The 13684-nt window shown below is 38.1% G+C and overlaps 1 protein-coding gene across 3 annotated transcripts in view; it reads right to left on the bottom strand.

Moving 5' to 3' along the window:
• The window catches only part of NCOA2 (nuclear receptor coactivator 2), a 187007-nt gene that overhangs the window by 166499 nt on the left and 6824 nt on the right, over positions 1 to 13684 (bottom strand). For all 3 annotated transcript variants that reach the window (XM_021543382.3, XM_021543379.3, XM_021543378.3), the window contains exon 2: positions 10682 to 10761. The gene's annotated coding sequence lies outside the window, so the exon portion shown is untranslated. The remainder of the gene's footprint in view (positions 1 to 10681; positions 10762 to 13684) is intronic.

Raw genomic sequence — 13684 nt, 5'->3', positions numbered from 1 at the left:
TGAGGTTAACCAGACAGCAAATCAAATAATCCCAGAGAGGATTCAGAGAAGGCTTGACCCATTATTGAAGTGTTAAATTAGAATTTCAAAGAGTAACTCCATAGTCACCTTTCACAGGGATAATTTTTAATTCTTCTCCTGTGAAATGTGAAGTTAAGTCAATACTTGGTGTTTTATCTCATAACAAAAGCAGACAAAAATACTGCTAACTCAAAACAATCTAGGTTGATTCTTGTTTAATAAAACAGCAAAAGGCCACTGCTTCAATGTTTTAATAGGCAAGTTCTCTCTAGCATTTTTTTTACAATTTCAGTATTAATTCACGTTGGTAGAGAGAAGCAGGAATTTTATTTACATTTTATGAAATTAAATGCATAAATATATTTATTTTCTTAGCACAAACCACAAATGCCAATTAATCTGAATTTTGCATATGGAGAAAATAATGAGGATTGACCCCATTTTACATCTAAGAAAATGAGGAACTTAAGCTCAAGTGATTTCTTTAGTACACTTCTAGCAAACCTAGCACTGAAGAATAAGTCCCTGGCTCTCTAGCACAAGGTCCATCCCTGCTGTTACCTATGCAAGTCCATTCCTTTGGGTATAATTAGAGGGTAATTTCAATCACATGCAGGGGTAAATATTCCAAGTCCCCGAATTCTAAAAAACATTCCTGCCACCTTATGTAAACTACTGGTGGAATTTAAAATTTTAAAAAAACTTCTCAACAATATGTTCAATTTTTGTAGCTGCCCCTAAGCCAGCCTAAATAAATCATTTTAGCTGCATGTTCAACACAACAGCAAAAGCTTAACACAGCAAGGGCCACAGAACTCATCACCAGCATGGCATAAGAGTAGTTGGTATAACCTGGTATCCTAAACAAACCAACAACACAGAACTAAAAACTGATGCTGCAACCAGTACAACTTACAAGATAGAAATAAAACACACACAAAAACCCCATACATTTCTAATCATTAAAATATGCAATAGAAATTCTCATGTTGTTGCAGATATGCACCCTCACAGAAAACCATGTTACATTAATTTATTCTCCTCCTCAAGACATAGTCTGTGTAAGAAAATACCAGTTCCCTTTTACCGACTTCCTTCCTTGCCAGTGGTAAGCAAAATCATTTAAAAACCAATAAAACACAATGTTGTCTTTACATTCAGCTAATGTAAGTGAAATATTAGCAGAAGCAGGTTTGACCTAATATTGGATTTTACATTTTCATCTTTCCTGTACTGCCAGTTAGCTCAAACTTTCTGCAAGAAATCTTATTTCCCTTCTCAGAATCTCATCTCTTAAAAAAAGTCCCTACTCCCCTGAGGAAATTCTAAGGGCAGGGTCACAGTCATCCTTTCTCAGCTTCCGCAATACAACTTGAGTAGAAATTATTTACACAAGTGTAACAGAACTGAGTACGGCTCATTTATGAAGAAGTTACCACTATGCTTATACAGCAATATTTCCACAAAATCAGAACAGTAATAAGTCTCCAAATCATGTCAATAGCAAAAGAAGTTAAAGCATACGGCCCTTCCCACCATAACACAAAGTACTCCCTAGTGGGTTTAAATTTTTGAGTTCAATTCTACAACTGCTGGCCACTTCATACATAGTCCACATTTTTACTTCTTAATTGCTCTGAGATGCCTAAATAGGTCTCATTTTGATCTTTTCAGGTTTTCAAAACTCATCCATTTTACACAAGAAAATACCTCACACTGACCTTAGCAATAGATTTGGAAAGCAAAGATGGTATATGCAGTAGCAACCATGTGAAACTTTAATTGTATTACATCTTTATAGTCAAATGCATCCATTTAATTATAGACAATCATACATCTGATACGAGGAGCAGAGCTGTGCCTATGATGAATTTTTTATTTCAGCCGTTGTACAGGAAAAACGCATATTTTAAAACTGTTACAAGTTGTGCAAATAGTCAATTCACCAGGAAAAAATGCCCTTGTTTCAGATAGCTTACTTCATGTCGAAGTAGGGTAAGCTATTCAAAGCATTAAGAATATCCACAAGGGGATGTAATTGCTAAATATATCTGTGAATGTATACCTTAGCTTCCTTTGCAGTACCTTCTCTGAGAAGAAAACCTTATGGGTAGTAGGTAAATAAATTACATCTATAAAAGTAGGCATGAGAAGAAACTATTCTCCTACTGTAGGACACATGAAGCAGACAGGATGCTCACCTCCAAAGTAGGAAAATCAGTTTTCTGACAAATTATTTACACACCAGTGGTATTCCTCAGGCAGCAAAGCTCTGCTCAGAGACACTGAGCAGCCCAGAGAAAGCAGCCATCTCCTGAGAGGAAGGAGACCCAAAAGTAAGTCTCTGCTCTGAATCAGGAGCAGTGCAATTCCCTCCTCCATCTTGCTGTGCACCCACATCCCGGTGCTCAGAGGGTGGAGGCCTGCTGCTATCCACCCTGCAGCCTCTCCCTGCCTCAGCAAAGATGGGTGCAGCCCCAGTGCCAGCCCTGCTGGTGCGTTTGCAGGCGCAGCTCCTGCACTCCTCCCGGGTGAAGTGGGTGACACTCTCGGCCACAGCTGTAAAACGCTGGCCACCTGCCCATCCCCAGCTTGGCACAATGGGGAGAGGCAAGGCCACCCTGGTCCCGGGGGCAGCCAGGGAGTGAGACCAGAGGCCAGGAAGCAGGGAGCCATCTGACCCATCAGCTGTCCCCCTACCCAGAGCACAGGCTGTGCCACTGAGATGGTGGCCCTGCATGAGCCCTCTCCTTGCACTCCTTACACCTCCCACTCAGAGTGTACCCAGAGCCACGCAGGTGGCTTTCCTCTGGCTCAAAGACAGTTGAGTCTTGATGTAACTCTAGCCTTGAAATCCAAAACTTTATGTTAGAATTTCCTAAGTGAGCCATTACAGCATTTCTGATTAGCAGGGACTTTTACCACCTTCCTCAATGAAGCTACTTAGGAAATTCCAGCCAACTAATTAACAGCTTTATGCTAGTCAAAAATAAATCTTTTGTAAGCAATTCCTCCTCAAAATACACATATACAAGTAAGTTCAAATCTCTAGAAAGAGTCTCACAATCATGGATCAAATTGTCCTGACAAAACATGGGACTATCCCAAAGCTTTACAAGATTGTATCAGAAGACCACAATACAGTTTTCCTGGAAGCTGGGGGCTGAAGGAAATAGCTCAGAAACCAAAGTGATGAAGCAAATAAGAGGACGAATAACTAAGATGCAATTTTGATAACTACTGTTACTGGAATCCAGTTCAGCAGCACAGGCTGCTAGGGCTTTTTTCCCCTTTAAGTGCCCACAGTACCTAAAACAGGACCAGACCACCATATGCATGGTTCCATGCCTGTATTCAAAAATAAATGGTAAAACGTGTGTGCTATATACAAAGCACATTTGGCACTAATCAACTAAGGCTGAAAATTAATAGAACAAATCCATTTAGGTTGTGGCACATAGCCTGTGGTGTACAGTAGTGGTGGTAGCATGGTTGGGGTGTGACAGAGGTGGAATAGCAGGTGATATCTCATATAAGATAACCTGGTTTGGGGTGTTTTGGGTTTGGGGCTTTTTTGCCTTCTGTAGGTTTGTACTGAGAATGTTTTAAGTGTGGCAACAATCATATTATACAATTTGACTCAATGGTATTGGTTCCTCAAATATTTCAATGTTGATGCAGTGGGTTAACCATAGTCAGATGCCAGACAACCACCAAAGACCTCTCTCTTACTGCTTTCTGCAGATGGACAGGGGAAAGAAAGTATGACAACAGGTTCATGAGTTGAGAAACCCACACACCAAACACCATCACAGGCAAAACAGGTTAGAATCAGTTTTTAACTGAACTTACTGCTAATAAAATCAGAGAAGGATAATGAGAAGTAAAATAAAACCTTAAAAACACCTTCCCCTCCCCCCTCCTTCCTTCCCAGCTCTGCCTTCTCCACCATCAGTGCAGGAAGAGACAGAATGGGGGTTGTGGCCAGGTCGTCACCTATTGTCTCTGCCACTACTTAGGGACAAGAGTCCTTCCCCTGCTCCTAACATGGGGTTCCTCCCATGGGAGACAGTTCTCCACTAACTTCTCTAAAGTGAGTCCATCTCGGGAGCAACAGTTCTCTACAAACTGCTGCAATCTGAGTCCATCCCATGGGCAACAAACTGCTGTAGTTTAGGTCACTCTTCCATGGGGTGCAGTCTTTCAAGGACAGGCTGCTCCCCTCTGGGTCCTCCACAGGAACACAAGTCCTACCAAAAAACTGCTGTAGCATGGGGTCCCCTCTCCATAGGATTGCAGGACTCTGCCAGGACCCTGCTCCAGCATGGACCTCCCACAGGGTCACAGTCTGTTCTCGGGCACCCACCTGTTCTGGTGTGAGGCTCCTCCACAGGCTGCAGTCAGATCTCTGCATCCCCATGGATCTCCATGGGCTGCAGGGGCAGAGCTGCTTCACCATGGTCATCACCATGGACTGCAGAGGAATCCCAGCTCCGGTGCCTGGAGAACCTCCTGCTCCTCCTGACCTTGGTGTCTGCACACACACTTGTTCCTCTCACACATTCCCACCCTGCTCTTCCCTGCTCACAATTACAACTGAGCAAGGACATTTTTTTCTTCTTCTTAAGTGTTATCTCAGAGGTGCTTCCCCTGTTCCTAACCGGCCCAGCCTTGACCAGCAGCAGGTCTGTCTTTGGCACACCAGGGGTTACCAACCTAAGTGCCAGAAATTCACTCAGCATACTCACTGCTGGACAAGGAGGAAGCATCTCAAAGAATCTACCCGTTACCAAAGCTTGGCCATACAGACCCAATACAGCTGATCAAGAGCCTAGAACTTGGATATTGACAAAAGAGCAAGCTCATGAGGAAGGAAAGACTAAAATAAGAGTCAGGGACAAGGAACATTTTAAAAATTACTAGTCGCGCATCAAGCTCCATGTACCATTAGCTGAAGATAAACCCTGTTTCACCCCAGGATACATTCTGGAAGTTACATACTGTAACTCGAGACACAAAAAGTTTTACATGAGTCTGTTCAGCAGGACTAAGCAATAAAAACACAGCTAACCAGGATCTGTGAAGAGAAGCCAAGCAAAAAACCACAACTGAAAACTGAAAGGCCATAAAAATTAACCCAAGTGAAATTTCATGTGTTGGCCACCCACTGTTAGAGAAATGTTGATGGTTTTATCCCATTTTAAAATACTATTATAAACTGTGTCACCACACAGTAGTTTCAAGCCCACAATCTGAAGAAAGAAATGTAGGGGACATCGCACTCTTTTAAAGCAGTAAAATAGGTACCTAGAGATTGAAGGACAAATGAATCCAAGGCAAAAAGGGATCTTCAATTCTATGTGTTACTCATAAGGATAATGTTTTAAAGTTTAAGTGAGAACATTCAAATATAAGCTAAGAAAAACATGGTGAAAAAATGTGAATAGAAACATTTTAATTCCTCCTGACACTACTACAGCTTCCCTCAAGGAGAAACCAAATTGCAATACCTACTATAAAAATAATTCTTTTTTCAATTCTAATTTTAAATATTCCTAGTTTGCCTATTGTTGTCATTTTGAAAGATACAGAGTCTGGTGCACAGAGAATGCTGTAGTTTATTGATTTGGGATTACTGAAGGAAGAAAAGTACTGATAATGAAAAAAAGGCAAAAATCTGGACCATAAAAACAGATGCTGGAATAGGAGAAAAGAGCATATTTTTCATTTATCATGGCCACAGTTGCAAATAAAGTTTCAGCAACACATTTACACACATACTGTAACAAATACTGTGTACAGAAGAGTGCCAGTACCCTTTTTTGGTTGCAGTGAGATGACTAGAGGAGGTTTCTGTAACATATTTGAATAGTTAAAGCCCTGCACAATGATGCTGTAATACTCACCAATATTTCTCCAATCATTTTCAGCGTACTGAACTTCTGTGACTTATCTAACAAGGACCTTTCATCTGAATTTTTCAACATCCAAAGTTTATTTTAAAAAGAAAACCTGTAATTTCTTGGCAGTGCAGTTAATATAAAAGAAAATTAATGAGAGAGAAACACATTGTACAAGACTTTATATTATAATAATCTACAAATTTCCTTACCATCACAGCAGATAAGTCTTCTGAGCCTAACATCCCCACATTGTGGTATTGGAAAAATTCACCCACTTTAATGTACACAAATATCCATGAACCTCAAAGTATTGTACTATAATGCTGTCAAATCAACAGACTACTGGAATTCAATTTCCAGAAAGCCAAGGCAAAATCTACTGGCCTTCATCTAAAATACCAGTGCCATTTCCAAGCCCTCTATTTAATTAATACTATTTACTGTCAAGAGCCAAGCCGTGTAAATATTTCACTCTTTCCAATTCAGGGACTGAAGACAGGCCCAGAGGAAAATCTGCCCAAGTAAATGCATCTCATCTTCTTTGATGATGCAAGTGCTCAGTTGTCCTGTTCTTGACCCCTCTGGAATTCTGAGACTCCAATACTGGTGATACAATGTCATCAATCTATATATAAAATATACATTGATTTTCCACAGATGATAATGACAGCTATTGCTTCTGCTAATGCTAATACAGTATAACTTTGTCCATATAAAAAGGTTCCTATCAAGGTAAGAAATGAAAAATCTTAGCAAAGTCCATTACAAAGTCAAAACCAATATTTAAAAAGTGAATAAAATCAAGTTAGCAATCCCATTTCCTAAATATTTTTTATTTATCTCACTGAAACTGCAATGTTCAAAATAATCTTCCAGGATATAACTATTTACAAAAGGCAAGCTGCAATCAATTGAATGAGCATTTTCAACAATCCTGGATATATATTAAGTTTGGTTCCATCAATGCAGTAAAAAGTTCACTGACAGAGCACTCCATTTAAATCCGTTTACAGTAGGTAATGAGTTTTACATATATAAGAATAGTTTAATCCAGCTTTACAATGAATTTGAACATTGTGGCCTCAAAACTACAAAAGTACTTTAAAAGTATTTCCATTACTAACAAATCTAGTTCTGCTAGTTGCAAGCATAACATTTCTCTCTACAGCACTCTAGATTTTCATAAAATTTAAAGGAAAGAAATGCAATATACTACATTTGTGTAAATTTCAACTTTTCCACAAAATAATGTTTTTTGTAAACTTCTAGTTCCAATTTTAGGGGAAAAAAGCTTTTAGGGGGCAATTGTATAAATCTCAATAGATGCTCATTTCCTAATACTTCAGTGCTCATCGCACCACCCACACAGAGCTTCACTCTCAGATTAGGAGTATCATTTTAACGCTGATTACGTTAAATTCACCATAATCAAGCATCCACTTTTACAAGCATCTTCATAGGCAATTCACATTAACTAATATCACTACTGAACAGCAGTGACTGAACACAGAATAATCTTATCACATTTCATGCAAGACACAACTCCCCAGTTTTGAAGTCTAGCAATGAAAACACATTCCTTTTATTTATCACAAACCAATTCAACATAGATTAAGCATCCTTCACAGAGAAGACCAGATTCATTAAAGATTACACATACCATTATTTTATTTCAACTATGTCAGAAATACAGCTTCTGTGGGAATTAGGGTGTTCTGAACTGACTCCAGGGCTCTAGGTAAGCATCATTGCAGCCCTGCTTTACAAGATCACAGAAGCCAGCTCTGCCTTATTCAGGTTTGGTACCTGAATTCTATTGTAAGTTCCTCATTTGCATCCTTAAATTAATACCCAAGGCTCTTAAAATTTGTTTCAATATAAGGCAGTTTTATTTTCAGTATTGCACTTTATTTTCTGACAGCATTCCCTTTACACAAACATGTATTAAGAGAACACAGTCAAAAATAAGACATTTGTCAGAATTTTCTGTATCTACTACAGCTGTAAACAACAAGCACTATAACTCAGAATAAAAAGACACACAAATATTTTCTATCACACTTGACACTAACTACAACACAAACGACAATGAAATCACTACAAAGTTAGATGGAAACAGATTCTCCAGATCAAGAGTGACAGAAAACTGAGATTTCTCTAATCTATGTTCTTTTTGCTGAGAACTATTCCTTACAAAGCAAACCACTTCATGAAAAAAGGAGAGAGAGATAAAAAATGCTTTCTGACTGGTAACTTTTAGACTGGAAATTAAAACAGATTTTGTATCTGTTTGGCTTTTTTGTAAATGTATACTTATCATCATTCTAATTGCATCCCCTTTTTTGTGAGCACACAGCAGCTGCTAACCACTACCTAAACTAACATGAAAAATAGGCCAAATAAGTCTTAACTAGTAGGTTCATTTTCCAAAAAAACTTCATAGAATGGTAGACAAGCTGAATGTGCACAATTTCAGTCAGAGTCATGGTGCAGTCTCACAACATACAGTCGAAACCAACATCCATAATTGCACAAGAAACACTAATCAAAAGCCAAGGCCTAGATTTCTTAAATGACACTCCAATGGATGTATCCTTCTAACACTAGTATAATTTCAGATGGGTATACTGATTAAAATAAACAGCTACAGCTCTTTGATCTTGCAACAGACAAGGCGAACATGCAAATATGTCAAATAATAAGGCTTAAGCCCTGGACACTCAAAACTCAATAGAAAGATTTCCAAGGATTCAATGGAACCAAAATTTTAAGCTATTCTTTGGCTTATGGAACCTACTTTTGCTGAACTGTCTATAATAGGAACACAGATATAACCACACACTTTAAAGTAAAAGGATATTTTGAGTGAAAACTATCACTCTGCTTCATCCTTGCCCTATAAATCCTATCATTACAAGATTTTTTACAGTGGTTTATTCCTCAATGTCATCACCATAGACTTCAGATACAAATATTCATGTCATATTTGCTCTTATTAAAGGTTTTGAACTTCCTAAACACAGAAACTGTGTTTCAGTCAGCATGTGTGAAGATACCAGATTATTTTCCATCAGTGTATCAACCAAATCTATAGTTTTGGTGCAGAATGTAGCAACACTAAGGAAAAGACAGGCTGTTTTTTTTTCTCTCCATATAAATTAATTAGGAAAAAAAACAGATAATTATATGGAAATTTCTTTTTATTTTCATATTTCCCTAATGCATTCAGTTTTTTAATCGAAAATTGAAATTGAGACAACTGAAAACAAACATACAATCAACTTGACAACAAAATTTCATGTTCTCTATAGAGAACCCTGGCAGTGACATTTTTCTCTTTATTACATATACCTAAGTCATTCTGAGTGCTATTCACTAGGAAAACAATATTTTAGAGTATTTGCATTTTTTTTAAACAATTTGCTTAAATGATTACAAAAGCAGATCATTATTGAGAAGACCTGCACAAGTACATTATGATTATGAAGTGTAGGTAAGTAGTGTAAATAAATAATAACCAATATCGTGTAAGCAATAAGTGTAAATAAGTAATAACTCTGTGGCTAAGCATTTTCAAGTTAATATAAAACAAAAACCAATTATTAACCAGAATTCTAAACTTCATTGAATAGAATGAACTCCAGAGTGTTTTATCTGAACTGAAAAGGGAAAGGACAGAAAAAAGCACTGGAAAACTGCTTAACCTGCTTTCTCGTTCACTGATGCTAGAAAATTAGGAAAGTTTAAAGAAAAGCATTGTTGGTTTGCAAAAACTGCTGAACATAATTAACAAAAGAGGAAATGATACTTGATGTGGGCTTACATAATTTTACCCATATTTGGTCGGCATTTTATAAACAGTCATCCACCAAACAACTAAAAACTCTTTCACAGGCTCGTTTCCCACCTCTATATTTAGTGTGCAAGCCTCAAAAATACATATTTCTGACCTTAATAAGTCACTCTATGTGTTAAAAGACAACATTTATTCATGAGTACACTGAAATGGTTCTCACATAAAATCTCAAATGCATATTTGTTGTAAAAGATTTATACCAAGTGAATATACTGATATATCAAACATACCTAAAATAAAACCACAGCATTTATAGTCTACTTTCTTTCACTGCACTACCAAACTATTATTAGTCTGCATTTAAACAATCCGCAGGGGTCTCTTTTTCTAATTCTCAGTGGTATTATCCCTTCTTGAGAGCAGAGTTAAACAGGCACAGCACTGCCTGATGGAGTCATAAGACAGTAATTCTTGAGCAACAAGCAGTTTAAGTCATCAGTGTCATTATACCAATTTCAACCCTCAATTTAAGTAATTTATTAGTGCAGAGAGTTGGATGGAAAAGCTTGTATTATTTCATATTCAACCTTTGCCATAAGACAGACCATAATCAGCACATCTGAAAATGTCAATTCCTTAGTTACAGTATAAAATACCAAACAAACCTAATAATAAAGGCTGAAGGGATCAACATGCAATATTCCTTCTCAGCAGAAAGTCCCATTCCTGGTCCTGGCACCAAAGCAAGGACCCTCTGCTTCCATAACCAGTTTCACCATTATTTTCAAAGTTTCTAAAATGTCTTTCCACTCAGTGTACAGTATCTCATGTTACTTAACACCAAGGTTTGTTCTGCTGTATCCACACAATCAGTTTAAGACATCTCACATCAAACTCCCCAGTGAAGAAGATAAAACTGCAACACAATCCAATTAAATGCAATAGGATATAGACAACTCACCAAGACTCAGCGATGCAGACAATGATTTCTAGGGGCTGTGTATGCAGGGGGCCTCACTACTCAGACACATCTCAAGTATGCTAGGAAGAAATTTGAGAGAAAAATATTAGTCTTTTTTTCTTGGAGATGGGCATGGAAGAACAAAAACATGACAGCACATTGCTGTTTTAAGCACAACACAATGAGGGAAACGCAAACTTTGTGGAGCGTTATCTGCTTTTCCAGACATAACTACAACCCCCTTCCAGCTTCACAATCACTCCAGTCACACAACTTCCTTTCTACCTGCTGTCTACTGCAAATTCACAGTGATAGCAGCTAAAATGTTTACATTAACTTACACAGTACACAGCCTCTATTTTCACTAACGAATCTATGAGAACTCTGAAAGTGCTTGGTTCCTTTTTTGGTTGACTGCTTGATTTGACAGCACATTAGTTTCAAATCTCTAAAAAGGAGAAACTGATGTTCTTTCAACCATTATTATAAGTTGCATGTTTCTTCTCTCAGCCTCCACTTACAATACTCCTGACCCAAGTGACAAGCATCAGTGAATAGAAAGCCTTTCACTCATATGGAGTCCCATAAAGCAGGAAAGACTCCACACATTGCACAGCAAAATAATTCCTTCAAGGGAGGAGGAGTGTGCCACTGCCCACACAAATATTATACCTGAATTTCTGTTTGTAGGTCAGAGAGCACAAATGTATCCAAGCAAACCACCAAAGAGTTTTCTACTTCCCTATTCTGACAAACTAAAAGGCAGATAAAGCAAATGAGAACATAAATACAATGGAAGATATGCTACAAGAGTCATCAGCAAAAAAAAACCCACCATACACTAATTATGCCTTGAGAGTAGCAGAAATTAGAATCAATCTCTTTCTTTGCCATTTCTGCCACCTTACAGGAACCTTCTTCAAATAAACTCTGTGTAAGTTCTTTCAGTCACAGACAGGATACCACTACAGTAACAGACTATTTAGGGGCATCACTAACAAAGTGTCCTTATATAAAATATACACACAGAAGATAGGACAACATTATTTCATCAGGAATGTCCAAAAAGCACACAAGCTCTGTGAATCACTAACTCAGGGCTTTGAGTGGGTCCTTGTTGACAGGAAAAATCATCTTGTCTTGGAATGAAACATTAAGTAAGCTACTAGATATTCTGGCAGTTCAGAGGCACCAAAGAGAAGCCATAGCCTCAGCAGCACATGGGGCTGCAGCCCCAGCCCACAGTGGGGAGACCTTTTCCCATGAGGGACAGCAAACAGGACAATGCCTGTGCAAATAGGAGCATTTCCCACTCGTCTCCTATTACCTGCTGTGCACCAGTGAATGAGTATTCTACTACCATTTTGTTTCTTGACAACTAAGGTGGCTGCTCACTTTTATTTTCCTGCTGTTTTTCCCTATTTTTTACATCCCACCTCCTGATCTCTGTGACCTCCACTAAAGCCACTCAAGGAGTCTGCACACAAGTCATGTGGCTCCTGACCCTTACAGTAGTGTCCACAAGGCCCCACTGGAAAGGACAAGCTTTGCTGATTTTCATTTTTCTATTCATAAAACCTTTAACAATAATATTGTCTGAAAACAAAGACAACACATTATAGCTTCACACTAGAAGCACTACCTTCGAAACAAAAACATGACTAACAAGACCTCACTTCGCAAAAAAACCTCATGAATTACAAAGTAACTAGCGACAGGCTCATGTACCTGAACAGATGTATTATCTAGTATATTTCTGATACATTTCTCTAAACTAGACTGTCAAGTGAAGAAAAGAAGTGATGAACATGAAGTTATGGACAACAAAATTACCTGTTAGTCCTTTGCCTTTCCTTCTGAAGCTCATTCTGCAGGCTGAAGAAAAAGCAAGCCAACTACCACCTATGCCTATGCAAATTTACACCCAACCCACAAGAATCAGGAGCTTCTTGGAATGACTTTCAGAACTCAAGGGAACTTCTCTTGCAACAAGCCAGGTCTCACAGTGGCATAACTCTGTTAACAGTGGTGCACAAAGACCCACATGAAGAGCAGGTCACTGACTCAAACAATACACAAATTATCAACATTACCTACAATATAAAAATGGAATGCACCACAGCCACACCTGTCATTTTCCAACACCACCATCCAATCCTCCATCCCACAAAGAGGAAAAGAAAACTCTTTTAAAGGTCGAAAAACCTCAAGTAAAAACAATTGATATGGATGGAACAGAATAACACTGTCCTCTGACTTCAGAACACTTTACATCTTTATTTTCCATTTGTGCACAGTCACTTCTTTCCCATGTGGTCTCTATTCCAGGTACCTAAGGTGCGTTTACCTCCGTTGTCCATAAAAACTTCATGGTGAACAAAACACACAACAACAATGCTACAAACTACAGTTAAGCTGAAAGGGAGTGGGAACTGCCACTTTCAGACCTACTTGGAAGAGATCATCCACAGCATGCAAGCTTAGTGAGCATGAACTTGCTGAGCTTAGTGAGGCTTTTCTCATCTACATTCAATCTTCAGGTTCCATCATTCCTAAACTAAGACAAAAAGGAGCCACAAATGATCTCACCATCCTGCAGTTATCACTAGCTCCACACAGAACTGTACCAAGAAAATATTTTGAGGCCTCATGAAAAATTCAGTATCTTTGTTTCAAAGTAACGCTTTAAAAAAATCTAGCAAAACAAGCAAAAGTATGTTTGCACTACAAATGCCAACAAAAATTGGCAAGCAATTAAAATAAAAAAAACCTTCAAACTATGCTATTAGAGCTACATTTTATAGCCTGTAAAGTATCAACAAGTTGGGTTTTTTTTACCCCAGATAATAGCAAAAACTCTTCTGGACTCATTTAAAGAAAATAGTACATTTCTAGCTGTAAATTTTAATTTTGGAAAAAATACAAAGATTTGGACTAGAAGAAGAGCTTTTCTCCTTGAGAATATAATTGAAAACTGGAATTTATTCATTTATTTCTATACCC

This window comes from Lonchura striata, chromosome 1 (genome assembly GCF_046129695.1).
Source record: "Lonchura striata isolate bLonStr1 chromosome 1, bLonStr1.mat, whole genome shotgun sequence".
NCBI classification, from domain to species: Eukaryota; Metazoa; Chordata; class Aves; order Passeriformes; family Estrildidae; genus Lonchura; species Lonchura striata.
This window is presented reverse-complemented; position numbering and strand designations above follow the sequence as displayed.